This window comes from Carassius gibelio, chromosome B8 (assembly GCF_023724105.1).
Source record: "Carassius gibelio isolate Cgi1373 ecotype wild population from Czech Republic chromosome B8, carGib1.2-hapl.c, whole genome shotgun sequence".
Taxonomy (NCBI): domain Eukaryota; kingdom Metazoa; phylum Chordata; class Actinopteri; order Cypriniformes; family Cyprinidae; genus Carassius; species Carassius gibelio.
In genome coordinates, this window is record NC_068403.1 from 22,871,238 (window position 1) to 22,887,720 (window position 16,483).

Genomic DNA, 16,483 nt, shown 5'->3' on the forward strand with positions numbered 1-16,483 from the left:
AATCAGACGGTTAGTGTGCTGGATTGTAACAAGTCAATTGGCAGCACATTTCACAAATAATTGTGATCAAACCAATCATCATTATATAAACTGAGAAGAATCACATAAGATTTAGTCAAACAGATCTGTTCATATTCAAGCTACAGCTCTCTCTGTTGTGGTGACAAACTGGAGTCTTTGCTTTTCTTTTTAACATTCAATGCATATTGTCTTAAGTGATGTTACTGAGTTTTTTCATATGGATTTAAAAGAGCAATTATTTAATGCAAAGTTAGTCAGTATTCAATCATATTCTTGAGAGAGGCATGCTGGGAACTTTTCTTTGGTTACTCATTAACCCTTTACTGGACAAAGAATTTACAAAGTCTTTAAAGACTGAACACTTCCACTGATATTTTGAACCAATTTGAGCAAAATTCAAAGGATGATATATGATTTAGTTATTAAGTAAATCCAATATAATTAAGCTCTGTTAAAGTTGTTTTTATACAACCTGTCATTGTCAGGAAGTAAATGTTTTTTTACTAATAGAAAAATTAAGGATTTCACCTAAACATCCAGATAAAACTAATATGCACAAAAGTAAAATATAGGCTTTGAAAATTAGATTTGAACAGACAAGAGATGCATGCCAGTTAGAAGTGTGTCTGAGGGCAGTCCACCTTGCTATGATGTCACATCGGTGCAGAGGTGGGAAGTCCAGGTGCCAAAGAGTAAAAGTCCTCCCATATTTTTGCTCCACTCATGAACTCAGCAGCTGATTTCACTAGAGGAGGAACCAAGTCATTCCTTCCAAGTCACAAAAGGGTCTTGAGTTAAATCCCAAGAGATAAAAGTTAATGAGATGATAAAGTGACTAATTAAATGATGATTGTGTATTAGTGATGAACACCTGCTGTTACCAATCAACATCACTGAAGAGAAGAGAAACACAAGAACTACACTGTTAAAAATCGCTGTAAAAAAACGGCCAAATTTCGACAGTAAAATACTGTTTTTCACTAAAACAGTGCATTCTGGGTAATATTCATCGTTTTCGAGAAGTAGCCTGCTGCTATATATCGTAAATTAACAACGTTCAAATTCGACACTCAGCGGCTGTGTTTCAAATCACACCCTACACCCTCATTCACTATTCCCTACATGAGTTTACTAATATAGTCCACCTGACAGAGAGAATGAACACTAATGAGTGAATTCAGACAATGATCAACAGCTGCTGTTAATGAGTAGAATCACTGAAGAAAAAAAAAACATAACAAGACAAACACATGAAATACAACTGACTTCAGCCACAGCCTTAGATGAAATCAACTGAAGATTTAAACGATCAACAAACAGCTTCACCAACTTCACACATTACTAACCAGACTGACTTTATTTCTGTCAGATCAGAGAACAGAGATCAAAAGATCTTATTGAGAATTAAAGTGATTTAGATGAAAATGTTACTGTTTCGTTTAGCGTCACCATTGTGGAGATCAGTGTTTGCTTTAGCTGGGCTCCTGACCATTGACTTTTACACTTTACATTTTGTTTTATTGCTGTATTTGTATCTTTATGATGCATCTATTACAGCAGTATTAATTTTGATAGTCAAGTGATTATGGTTGTTTCTAACAGGCATGATCTACTAGACTAACTTAAAGTGTTGCTATAATAATCAAATATTAATTTGGTGTTGAAATTTTTGAGTGAATGACACTTCAATTTAGTAAGATTGAAAAGTAGTGTGATAACCAGTAGAGTTGTGACGTTCGCGAACGAACCGATTCTTTTGAACGGCTCATAAACATGAACGATGGGAGCCGAGTCGCGACTGGAGAGGAGCCGTTCTTTCTATCGTTCTTTTTTCCTATGCGTGTTCATACAAATGAGCTCCTCCAGGAGACAGAACAGTTATAGGGGGAGGGGCGCACCCAGCGCAGGCCAACCCTTTATAGCGTGATGATATTAGTTATTAGTTGTGCATGCATTTACATTGCATTTTGTGTTCATTTAAAACTTATTTTAAAATCATTAAAAATGTTCTTTTGTGATACTGTACTTGTATAGAAATGTTTCACTAAAAGCTGTTTTCCACAGACATTCATTGCAGCCCACTTTGTTATTGTGCATTGACTTGAAGGGGCTGATGTCCTATTTGCAAAGTTTACAGTAGTAATAGTATGTAGTATGTAGACATTTCCATTTTATTTATTCTAATTTTATCTACTTTAAAAAAAAAATAGTTTTCTATCAAAATGTTCTTGTGTGATAACAATGTTCTTGTGTGGAAGTGTTTGTAGTAAAAGCTGTTTTGCACAGAAATTCATTGCAGCCGGCTTTCTTTTTTATGTTTATTTGTGAGTAGGTATTGTATGAATAACATAAGTCAACGTAGTTTTACACACACACACACACACACACACACACTTTGTACTAAAGGTAAATCAAAATAATGATGTCACTGTCTAAGCAGAGGGATTTGTGCAACCCTATGGAATATAGTCCACACATGAGAAATGAGGTAACAATCAATATTTCAGAATAATTCAAACTCAGATATTGGTGTGTGATATCTGAGCTTTAATTATTTGACTACAAATCTCACCTCATAATACCTCCCAGTGATTATTTCCAGGATAAACTGAGATGCCCCCAAGCTGGCTTCTTAAAACTGACTAAATATTTAAAAAGAGCCAAAAGAGCCATTCGTTTGAACGGCTCTTTGAAAGGAACGGATCGCGAAGATCCGGATCCCCTCAAAGAGCCATAAATCCCATCACTAATAACCAGTATTTATGGATTTAACGACTAGTTTTAGTTAAAAAGTATTTCGGGCAGCAGTCCCCACAACACTCAAAGAGAGAAATCAACAATCAGCATATGAATCTCAACAATGGTGACAATCAAAAGGTTCATGATGCAATGCATGCTGGGTACCAGCACAGGATAAAACTCATCCATGATTCCCAGCATGCATTTCGGCATGAATAAATTATGCCCCTGAATTGTTCACTTATTTTCTTGAATTCTTATGTGCTTATAATTTTGCATTTGTTTTAAGTTTTAGTAGCATGTGTTGTGATGTTCAGAACTGATCTGTTCATTTATTTTGTGGATTGTCACCATTGTTGTGATTCATACGCTGATTCTTGATATTTCTGTCTAAATTTCAGCAAAGGTTTTTTATTTATTATGAGTGACATTTTCTTAACAGTCTTTCATAACTTATGGCTCAGCAGTGTTCCTTCTCATGCTGTAGTATCAATTATTAGATCAGAAATAATATTATTTGTTCTTGTCAATCTATAAACAACAATATCAGATTTTTTTTCTTCTGTGTACTTTTGTTTTGCTATAACAGGTTCCAAAGGTGCATTGTTACAGCATGAAAAAAAAAAAAACCTTAGTTGTTGAAAAGTCACGTTCAAGAGCCCAACTAAAGTAAACACTGATCTCCATCATGGTAGTGAAAAAAACACCTAAACCTATTTAACTCTCCATAAGTTCTTCTGTAGACATCTGACAGAAATAAAGTCAGTCTGGTTAGTAATGTGAATCTGGTGAAGCTGTTTTAGTAGTTGTTTAATCAGATCTTGAGAGATTTGATGTATTCTTTTATTCAGTTGATTTCATCTAAGGCTGTGGCTGAAGTCATTTGTAGTTCTTGTGTTTCTCTTTCCTTCAGTGATTCTGCAGGTGTTTATCACTAATGCTCAATCATCAATTAATCACTGAATTATCTCATTAACTTCACTGATTCAGTGTTACTCTAACACTCTGTAGTGTGCACACATTATAAGTGTTCATTTAAAACTGAGGATTTTCTTGTGGGGTTTAAAGGGTTAAAGATTTAAGATGAAGAAAAAACTGAATGAAACATAATTTAACAGTAATAAACTGTAATTAATTTACAGGAAACAAACTGTAGAAAAACAGTTATTTACTGGCACCCCTGCTGCCAGTAAATAACTGTTTTTCTACTGTTTCTTGCCGTAAATTAATGGTTGCCAGCAAAAAAAAAGTGTTTTTCTACAGTTTTTTGCCGTCAAGTCAAGGAAAAACAGTAATATACTGTAAAATGTAAACGACAGATTTACCAAATGAAAAATAAGTTAATTTAACTAAAATATTTGTGAACATCCATAGAAAAAAAATTAGGCAAAGTCATAAACTGATAATGAGAGTAAATACTGAACTCGACTGTATTAATGTGTGTTTGCACAAGAGAGATTGTTTAGTTTAATGTAGTTTTGTTGTTCACCATTGTTCTGGAGAGTAGAGCCGGTGCTTCAGTCAATGATGAGCCACAAATTCTGACTTTCTGCTGCTTTATATAAAGGCAGTAAATGTGGAGTCGCTGATACAGTGGTGATCTCTGTGTTAAGTACTTCAGCACATACATGCGTAATACAGCTGACAATGAGCTGCAGTGATTTGAGTAAAAGTCATGTATTTAGTTACTTTATTACTGCACATTAAGTGTAAGAAATATTCCTTCTCAGTGGACTCAAATGAAATAAGTTCATAGTACTAACATCGTAGGAATGCTAGTTTAAAAACTCGAACTGTTTGAAGCAGTGGGAGTGGAGTTAATTTCCATGGTAGAATTTACGGTAAAATACTGTTAAAAAATAAGAGTGGTAAATTAATGGTTAAGAGCTGTAAATTAACAGTACTTTACTGGCACCCCTGCTGCCAGAAAATTACTGTTATTTAAAGGCAACATTTTTTACAGTGTACTCTGTAAAAAATTGTGCCGTTAAATAACAGTAATTTACTGGCAGCAGGGGCGCCAGTAAAGTACTGTTAATTTACAGCTTTCAACCATTAATTTACCACTCTTATTTTTTAACAGTATTTTACCGTAAATTCTACCATGGAAATTAACTCCACTCCCACTGCGTCAAACAGTTCGAGTTTAAAAGCTAGCATTCCTATGATGTTAGTACTATGAACGTATTCCATTTGAGTCCACTGAGAAGGAATATTTCCTAATATAAAAATGCAAACACTTAATGTGTAGTAGTAAAGAAACTAAATGCATGACTTTAACTTAAATCACTGCAGTTAATTGTCAGCTATAGCACACATGTATGTGCTGAAGTACTTAACACAGAGATCACCACTGTATCAGCATCTTTATATAAAGCAACAGAAAAGCAGAAATTGTGGCTCATCATTGACTGAAGCACAGGTTCTACTTTTCAGAACAATGGTGAACAACAAAACTACATTAACAGATCTCTCTTGTGATAAGACATTAAGACAGTTGAGTTCAGTATTTACTCTCATTATCAGTGTATGACTTTGCATACTTTTTTTCTATGGATGCTCACAAATATTTTAGTTAAATTATTTTTTTTTTTCATTTGGTAAATCTGACATTTACATTTAACAGTATATTACTGTTTTTCCTTGACTTAACGGCAACAAACTGTAGAAAAACACTTTTTTTGCTGGCAACCATTAATTTACGGCAACAAACTGTAGAAAAACAGTTATTTACTGGCAGCAGGGGCGCCAGTAAATAACTGTTTTTCTACAGTTTGTTTCCTGTAAATCAATTACAGTTTATTACTGTTAAATTATGTTTCATGCTGTTTTTTCTTCATATTAAATTTTTAACCCTTTAAACCCCACAACAAAATCCTCAGTTTTAAGTGAACACTTATAATGTGTACACACTACAGAGTGTTTGAGTAACACTGAATTAGTGAAGTTAATGAGATAATTCTGTGATTAATTGATGATTGAGCATGAGTGATGAACACCTGCTATTAACAAACAAAATTACTAAAGGAAAGAGAAACACAAGGAATACAACTGACTTCAGCCACAGCCTTAGATGAAATCAACTGAATAAAAGAATACATCAAATCTCTCAAGATCTGATTAAACAACTCATAAAACAGCTTCACCAGATTCACATTACTAACCAGACTGACTTTATTTCTGTCAGATGTCTACAGAAGATCTTATTGAGAGTTAAATAGGTTTAGGTGTTTTTTTTTTCACTACCATGATGGAGATCAGTGTTTACTTTAGTTGGGCTCTTAAACGTGACTTTAAAACATGTTTTTTTTTTTTACATGCTGTAACAATGCTTTTTTGGAACCTGTTATAGCGGAAAAAAAGTAAACAGAAGAAAAAAAAAATCTGGTATTGCTGTTCATAGATTCATAACAACAAACACTCTATTATTTCTGATCCAATCCCGTGTCCCTTCACTTATTGAATATTGACACTACAGCAAAATAAGAAACACTGCTGATCCTCAAGTTATGAAAGACTGTTAAGAAAATTTCACTCATAAAAAAAACCTGCGCTGATCTTTAGACAGAAACATCAATAATCAGTGTATGAATCACAACAATGGTGACAATCCACAAAATAAATAAACAGATAGGTTCTGAACATCACAAAACATGCTACTAAAACTTAAGACTAAAGCAAAATTATAAGTACATACGAATTCAAGAAAATAAGTGAACAATTCAGCATCATAATTTATTCATGCCGCAATGCATGCTGGGAGTCATGGATGAGTTTTATCCTGAGCTGGTACCCAGCATGCTTTGCATCATAAACCTTTTGATTATTACCATTGTTGAGATTCATATGCTGATTGTTGATGTCTCTCTTTGAGTGTTGCGGACACCGCTGGCCAAAATATTTAAAACTCAAACTGTTGTTAAATCAATATGTTCAGATTATCACATTACAGTTCATTGTCATAAAATGTAAGAAGCAAAAAAAATAATTAAAATTTGTACTACACACTCAAATATTGCGAAATTATTATTTGACTACTATAATAACACTTTAAATCATTCTAGTAGATCATGCCTAACAGACACCACCATAATCACTTGATTATGAAAATTAACATTGCTGTAACAGATGTACCATAAAGACACAAATACAGCAATGAAACAAAATTTAAAGTACAAAAGTCAAGGGTCAGGAGCCCAACTAAAGCAAACACTGATCTCTGCAATGGTGATGCTAAAATAAACTAACATTATCATCTACATCTCTGTAATCCTCAATAAGATCTTTTGATCTCTGATCTGAAAGAAATAAAGTCAGTCTGGTTAGTAATGAGTGAAGTTGGTAAAGCTGTTTGTTGATTGTATACATCTTCGGTTGATTTCGTTTTAAGCTGTGGCTGAAGTCAGTTGTAGTTCTTGTGTTCGTCTTGTTTCTCTTTTCTTCAGTGATTCTAATGGTTAACAGCAGCTGTTGATCATTGTCTGAATTCACTCATTAGTTTTCATTCTCTCTATCAGGTGGACTATATTAGTAAACTCATGTAAGGAATAGTGAATGAGGGTGTAGGGTGTGATTTGAAACACAGCCCCTGAGTGTTGACTTTGAACGTTGCTAATTTACGATATATAGCAGCAGGCTACCTTCTCGAAAACGATAAATATTACCCAGAATTTTTTAATGAAAAACAGTATGCTACTGTCGAAATTTGGCCGTTTTTTTTACTGCAATTTTTCACAGTGTACAACTGACATTAAGCATAGACTTGGATGAAAATTTTTGGAAGAAAAAAAATAATTGTGCTGAGTATTTGCTTCAGTTGAGGTCTTGAGCCTTTTTTTTTTTTTTAAGTAGTTTTGATAAATTTGCTTCTAAGCAATTGTATACTGTTTCACAGCAGACATTTGTGCTAGCAGGTAATTTATGCTTTTGATGACTGTATTATCTTGATTTCTGTTTCTTTATTATTCTTTAAAAACAAAAGAGAAGACTCATTATGCAAAAGCCAACACAAAGCAACATTGTAAAGAAACACCTAGTCTAGGATTAGGCATTTAGGCGTGAACATTTATCATATGATCCTCAACAGTTGTGAAAATAATTATTCATACTGCAGTGCATTAAATAAGTTTTTTTTTGTATTGCAACATGAGTTTTGTTTATTTTCACCATTGCAGATATTCATATGGTGGTTCTTGATATGAGTCTAAACAGTAAATATCTATAGGTGTTACACATATTTAAAATTAATTATCTGCAAATATTAGAGCAGTACTTTCGTTTGCGTGCTGTAGTTTCTCTGGGATGAATATTCAAAACCCCAAAATATGAGAAAAATCTAGTTTGGACATAATTAAACTAGCTCATCATATATCACTGGTTTTTCTTCTCCACAACATACAGAGCTACAGAGAAAGATCTAACACAATAAGTCAAGAGTCAAGAGCACAACTAAATCAAACACTGATCTCCATGATGGTGGCATAATTTTAACCAATAAAACATCAACATCTGATCCTCTGTAATTCTCAATTACAGCAGGTGTTCATCACTAATACACAATCATCATTTAATTAGTCCCTTTATCATCTCATTAACTTTAACTCTTTCAGGAGTTGGGATTTAACTCAAGACCCCTTTGTGACTTGGATGGAATGACTTGGTTCCTGCTCTGGTGAAATCAGCTCAAGAGTTCATGAGTGGAGCAAAAATATGGCAGGACTTTTACTCTTTGGCCCCTGGACTCGGGACAGTGAGTCGTCCATGCAGACAAGTGCAGTTTTCCCCCAACTGCACAAACCAAAAGCATAATGTGAAACAACTTGCTGATGACACAGCTTAAAAGGTTAGTTCACCCTAAAATGAAAATTCTGTCACTAATTACTCACCCTCATGACGTTCTCAACCCCTAAAACCTTTGTTCATCTTCGTAACACAAATGAAGATCCTTTTGATGAAATCTGAGAGCTCTCTGATTCTGCATAGAAACGTAGTAAGGACAATGATAAAAGTTTATGTGACATCAGTTGTTTAACATAAATACTGCAAAATTACAAGTATATCATTGTGGATGTTGAAAACAAAAGTAAGTTTATTCAACAATTATTGTTGACACTTGTGCTTACGCCATAACGTAATCAACACTGTAACCAATTTGTGTAATTTGAACAGTATTTAATTGTTATATGTACATGAAGATTATGTAAAGAGTGTATACAGTATTTTATTGTAAACAGCAAAGGATTAAAGGAAAATATATGGTCACTTGAACTCGCCCACATAAAACGGCAAGAGATTTCTTTTTTTATTGTTTGGTGGAAGTGGCGATAAAAGGATAAAAGAGAAATGATGCACCATTAACTCGACAAAAAGGTTAGTATATTATTTCTGTAAAAAAAAAAAATAAAGAAAAAAAGAGATATTTTAAGATGTTTTCACTTGTTAACAGCAAACAAATATTATTCATTGTCTCATTTTTCAGTTGGAGCCTTTTTTTCTGACTGACTGCTGGAATGCCACCATAACGGTGATACCTATAGGTCACCTATACTTTTTTAAATAAAACTCAGTTAATTCAAGAAACATGTTTGTACATTGTGCTGCTCTTTAATGCAAGCTAGTTCAAATGCGGATTCGTTATTAACCTTCACAGTGAACTAAAGTGAAATTCTGACAACATTAATGTTGATGTGAATAACAGTCTCACTGAATTTATGTTTAACGGAGCCTGAGAAGTCACCTGCAGGAGAAAAAAAAACAATCCATGCTGACGGTTTTGCAGTCGTCTGTTTCCTCCTCTCCTCTCTTAGCTCTTTGGATGGGTTAAATGCAGAGCACTAATTCTGATTATGGGTTACCATACATGGCTGTATGTCACATCACTCAATAAATGAGTGCACTTAAGACAGTAAAATGTTTGTAATTAAATAATTTATGAATTCTTCTTTTTTTTTTTATAACATTTGACAGTTTTGGAAATATGTTTGTGTACTATTCTTTCTTGACGTGAAAACTTATGTTGGTGATTTTATTATACTAAGCTTTTACCCCCAGAGTTAGATGCATGCTATTATAACATTGCATTCAGTTAGAGAGCAAACGAATGACAACATAACCAGCACATTATTTGTGTTTTATTGTTTTTTACCGTTTTTACTGTTTTTTTTTTTCCTTTTTGTTCTCCGCTTCTTCAGAAGAGAGGGACAGATGGGTTTAAGGCGAGTAAACTTCAGAATTCTATCTTTTTTTTTTTTTTATGTTTTTTTACTAAAACTAAAATAATGTTTGGTTTTTGTAGATGTTGAAATCCAGAGATAAGATAACTTCATTCTTTTTAGACTTATGTAAGTTTTTTGGGTTTTTTTGAAAATTAATGTTATTTGTGTCCTGCCTGTTATTAACTTCATATTTTGATTCAACAATAGTGTGATTGTATGTTCATATTTTATTGAAACCATTGATGTCCCTCTTTGCAGAACCCAAACTAACTTTGGATTTAAGGACACAGAAATCTGCTTGTGTGAGGATGTGGTTTTCTCAGCTTCTTTGGAAGAGAGGGAAAGATAGTTTAAGGAAAGTAAACTTCATAATTTCATGTTATCAGTTATCAGGTTTTTTTTTGTTTTGTTTTTTACTAAGAGTAAAATAATGTTTGTTTTTTTGTTTTTGTAGATGTTAAAAGCCAGAGACATAGGAGAGCATCATTCTTTTGAGATTTATTTAAGTTATTTTTAGAAAATAAATGTTTCTGTTGTCTCCTGCCTGTTTACTTCACATTTTGATGCAACAACAGTGTGATTACGTGCTCATTTCATTAAAACCATTGATGTCTGTGGTGTTCATTGCAGAACTCAAACCAACTTTGGAGTTGTCTTATTTGCAGGGTCATCATTCTTGGTCTTCCCTCTTAAAGGAAAAAATCACACACAAAATAATTTTATTGCCCTCATGTCATTCCAAACCTATAAGATTTATGTCTGTCTTTACAATTTTAATCCATTTATAGTTAGATAGATAATCAGTAGTTTCAAGCCTCATAAATACAAAGTTATTGTAGAAGTAATTCATTCCGATATTTCTATATGAATAAATCTTAAATTGTATGATAGCATGTTCAAAATAAAATACTGGTCTCCCAGACTAGCAATGGAGGACAAAAATGTAGAGAATATAAAAAATATTTATTTGTGTTATATATATATATATATATATATATATATATATGAATGAATTTGTCCTTGTTTAATAGTAAAGTATCACAATGTGTATACATTGTCCTTGATTACTGCTTAACAGTGGGGAATAGATAATGGCAAGTTGTTGCAGGTTCATCCATTATATTTATTGCTGTTTACTTAAAAAATCAAATAAATAATCTATTATTTTTATTATTAAATAATATCTTTATAATTTTGTCCATGTTTCGTCGGATGGTCTCACAATGTCCTGTCAAAAGGTATACTAGCAATGATGTAAGAATAGAAAAGGTTGATCTGTGAAAACTGTCAGATTTAAATGTGACTCAGCTCAGTTTGTTGTCCATGATGAGGAGAATACATACATGTAGGTTTTACTGCCCTTCTAACCCCAGGGGCCCAGTAGCACCCCCTGGAAAATCCCAAATCTGTACATTTTAAATGGCTGTAAATCAGAGTACAATTAACGTATCAAAGTGAAAATCTGCAGGATTACTACTTATACTATGCTGATAAAATAATGTTGGGCACAGTTTTCAGAAATAAATGGAAAGGTGGCATAAAGGCATTTTAAATATTACTCACTCACTAAAATACTAAATTTCCTCATCTCTCTCAAATATATCATAGAGGTTTACACAGTGAACATATTTATATGTCCGGTTTCCATTAAATATATTATTTAATTTCATTAATAAAACATTTTAAACCACATTACACACAAACCTCCATCGTTCTATCTATGGAAAGGCAACACTAGGGGGCTGTTTTTTGTAGTTCATTGAAGTTATTCTTAGGGCTAGGGTTAGGATTTCGGTAAAAAGGTGATTTTTCTCAACATAGAAACACCCAATGTTGACTTAATATATTTTCTAATGTGATAATAGCAGCAAAACATACTTTTGTAACATGATCCGCTGTTTAATATGGGTTAAAAGATAATCCAACCACAGACAGTCCTGCAGTGACAAGGGACATTCACAGCCAATGACATCAAAGCTGAGCAGCGTCATCACACTTCCTTAACCACTTATGGTCATTCATGAGCGCTGTTTTCTGTTTTTCGAATAAAGGGATAGATTGGTTAACAATAACTTAAATTTGCTACCTATTAGATAGTGTTTTATTAACGTCTACACCTTCTTCCAACAATAATGCAAATACAGAAATTATATAACATTTTATCTAAGACAAGGGCATTTACTAATAAAAAGTAAAAAAGTTAATTTATTAAGTTATTAGATTATTCACTTTTTTGTTTCTGTGATTTGCCTTGCTTTACCAATTGATCTCTAGGAATAAAAACTGAAATAAAGCATAATGAAAGTACATAATTCTGTAATAATTTTCCAGTATTTATTGAAATGTCAAATTTTTCATTTAAAGACAAAGTGCCCATATTACTGCACTTCATCCTCTGTCACCAAGCTTGTTTTTGAAAAATAAAGCTATGAAGAATAAAAAGGCAGTAATGTTGTAAAAGTTAACTATTTTCATTATGCAAATACTTTTATTAAAAAAACAAAACAGTATAAATACAGTATGTCTTTCAGAGAAAACTGGAAAAAGATAAATTTTATAAAAAAAAATTATATTGACCAAAAAGTGAAGACATGCATGTCAAGTGTGCAATATCATCCATAAAACTCAATCAGCACAGCATCAAATAAACACTGATTGTCCGAACAATGGAAGAAAGATAAAGTGTTCAGGAAAACAAACACACAACAAACACTCGTGCACTAGACCCACACCTCAAACTACACACGTGGAACACAGCACTCGGAAGGGACCACCACCAAGCAGAGAGAGAGAGAGAGAGGATCGCCACACAGACACGAGTCGTGGTCACCCCAATGCTGGAGAGGAAGCAGAATAACAATTTAGACATATAATAATTTATACCCACACGCACACTCAGGCACATCATTATAAAACTAGGTATTCAATAGAATGACAGAGATATAGATCTGCTGGTCATTTTATACCAATCCATAGAAACAATGGATGGGACGAAAACTACCCTGTCACATACCTGATCAAAAAAAATATATAATGGTCGGTCAACAAGTTCATAGAAACTCGGCTAGCACAAGAGTAAAAAATCAACACTGATCTGCAACAAAAGAAAACTACTTTGTTTTTAAAAAGTAATAGGTTCACTTCAACAAAGAAAGCAAAAATAAACAAAATAAGCAAATAAACTAATTAAATGTATAGAGGGATTCGCTCGTAAAGAGAAACCAGATGACGATGGTGACTGTTGTATGGTCAAAACATTGTATGCATCGGAGAGAGAGAACAGGGCACCGTATTAAATTTGTAGCAGACCAGGCTACCAGGCAGCTGATGTTATAAGTGCCCAGCATTGAAATAAACACGTAGTGTAAAGCAAGCACACCCCAGCAGAACGCCAATACAGTTCGCAGACATTACACATCCGCTCTTGCGGTCAAGCCAGCGCAGCCCCGCATAATGAAACAGTGTGCAGCACAGTGCTAATCCGAAGTAAGTACCCTTAGCAAAAAGTAGTATACTTCAAGTTTATTTTATTAAGTTTACTTAAGTAAAGTTCAAGTATACTTTTAAGTATACTTTAGGTAGCAAGTATACAAAGTGTTCTAGTAGTATACTTGTAAGTGTACTGTTTCAATACTCCTTGGGACTAAATCGGCCCATTTTCTAGTATATAAAATATACTTTTAAATATACTTTAAGTATAACAGTAGCAAACTTTGAGTATACAACTAGTTTACATCTATGTTTGTAGTTTGTACTGCAATTATAATAAAAGTGAACTTGATTTGCTGATAGTTTAGTAATTAAATACTTTGTACACTTATACTGCAAATATACTTATAAGTTTTCTTTAAGTGACATATCATATTTTAAGACTACTAGGTCCCTATTTAGGTTTGAATTTTGTGTTATTTTGAATATCTGAGCATGCAAAACATACAAAGAAAGAACAGTGTATCTGCTTGTAAACAAAAACATTTCATTCTAGCTTCATGCAATCTTTTTTTAAACACTTTAATGTGTGTATGTTACAAAAAAAAGTTGATAGATGCAGGCTATGCACACTTTAACTATACAGAAATCCTTGCAAAATTCCAATCAGACAACGGATGAGGAGATTTCACTCAAGAGCAATTGATGACATGGCTGAGAAGAAAAATATTGTGTAGGTATTATTATGGTTTTTATGACATAGATGTACATTTTACCAGTTGTTACCTACAGTTTATACAAACATTATGGTCATCGACCAGTGATTGATATCTCAAACATAATAATAGCGGTTAGATGTTGGATTTTGGTTGAAAATGAAAATCGGGTTGACATCTAAATCCAACGACTGTTTGACGTCAAGCTCCAATGTTGGGCAGATGCTGAATTTTGGCTGTAATAAACAACCCCCCCCCCAAAAAAAAAAAAAAAACGGTGAAATGCATGGCAGTACATGTATTACCAGCTTCACTTATTACTAACCAGTTTGACTTTATTCTTTTTGAGAATTAACTGAGGTTTAGATGTTAATGTTTTATTTGAAAATGTTTGGTCACCATTATTGTGATCAGTGTTTGCTTTAGTTGGTTAGTTTGACTCTTGGCTTACTAAGTTTGTGGTTCCTGTAAAAGTGTTTACCAAAACACATAATTGGTTATAAAATGAACCATAAACAAAGATAAGGTGATATAGTTATAGAAAAATGATTAAGGAACATTTTTTTTATCGTCATTGACCCAAAGTGGTTATTTATTGTTAATGAACAATATTCAAGAGACAAAATTTTCTTCCCTCAGACCAGACATTCTGAACTTTTATTTTTAAATACATTTTGGGAGTAAAAGCTTTTGAGACACATAGACATCAATAATCAGTATATGAATCTCAACAATGGTGACATAATTCATGCAGCAATGCATGCTGGGAGCCACCATAGTATAAAACGCATGGCTCCCAGCATGCATTGCTGCATGAAGCATGTCACCATTGTTGAGATTCATGCGCTGATTGTTGATGTCTGTGTGTGTCAACATAGGTTAAGTTTGTTGAGCTCATGTTTGTTAAAAGATTTTAACTGATTGTTATAATACTGCTGGATCTCATGTGGCAGAAACACAGAGTTTGTAATATGAATGTACTAATGGAACAATATAATTGTTAGATTAAAAAACATCAGTGAATCAGACTATTTCATGATGATTATAAAACCATTAACGTGTAACAGCCGTCACTTGATCTCATGTCACTTTAGCTTTCTTTGATGCTGTCAATGTGCTCAACAAACAAACTGTCACAGCAGCCACAATAGCCAAAACATATAATAAGTGTTAAGAGCTCAACTAATGGAAACACTAATCAATGTTATGGTGTTTAACTGTTATGCTGTTATGGAAATTAAACACATTAGAGTTAAACCCCTGTTAATTTTCAATAAGAGCTTATGTAGACGTCTGACAGAAATAAAGTCAGTGAATAATACGTGAAGCTGGTAATGCTGTTTGTGGATTTGTTTAATCCTCCTCTGCTGAGATCTTGAGATATTTAATGTGCTGCCATGCATTTCACCCAATGTTGCAGTGTGGTGCTTATTCCAACCAAAATTCAACGTCTGTCTGATATCGGAATTTGACGTCAAACAAAGTTGGGTTTAGACGTCAACCCAACTTTAATTTTCAACCAAAATATGACGTCTGACTGATGTTGGATTAGTTGGAGTCCAACGTCTTCCTGATGTCACATTGATGTACTGTGCCTGCTGGGTGGTGTTTCTTTTTCTTCTTCACTTGTGTATTTTTGAAAATTTTGTAAAGAAAATGCTTACTAGCAACCTCTACCATAAAACAATGAAAACACAGGAGTATAGGAGATTCTAGGAGTATAGCTCAAATATATTTAGACTTTTTGTAATTATAAGTCAAGTATACTTACAAACGTAATTTTAAGTATATTTCTGAGAAGTACATAAAGAGCATTTCTGAGAAGTACATAAAAAGTAAACTAAAAGTATACTTTCCTATTTTTAGTATACTAATATCACACTTGACTAAACTTCTTTTTCGTAAGGGTAGCGAATGTCAGCATAAATTTACTTTTTGAAGCATGTATCTTGTAAATTGTAGTGAAATACATTTTAAAATTAGCCAAACCGTGCACATCAGTGACCACAATGACTTAAATTTCTCATTCATAGGGAAAAAAAATTATTTAAAAAAATGTATTTCAGTCCAGAGACTAAATTTACTTAGGTGTTTTATGTAACAAGTTTCGCTCTCTTTCACAGCTTCTGACATAACAGAAAGTGGTTGAAGTTCAGAAAGAGCCAAAACTAGATATACAAAGAAGGCATTACAACCTTGATATGGTGTGAACAGTTGTCAAAAAGCTGGTAAACAGATACATGCAGCGCTACATGTACATGTGTTTGTCTAAATAATAAAGCAGATGTGCTTGTGTGGATTCAGATGTATCTAAACTCTCTTTATTTGACTTGTTAGGTGCTGTGGGTCGGTGACAACACAAGT

General features: G+C 33.3%; 1 non-coding gene across 1 annotated transcript; it reads right to left on the reverse strand.

Annotated features, from left to right (window-relative positions):
- On the reverse strand, positions 1 to 101 carry LOC127964285 (small nucleolar RNA U13). The gene has a single exon (XR_008155025.1). It is a non-coding gene; the product is annotated as a small nucleolar RNA U13 (small nucleolar RNA).
- Between the last annotated feature and the right edge of the window lie 16,382 nt (positions 102 to 16,483).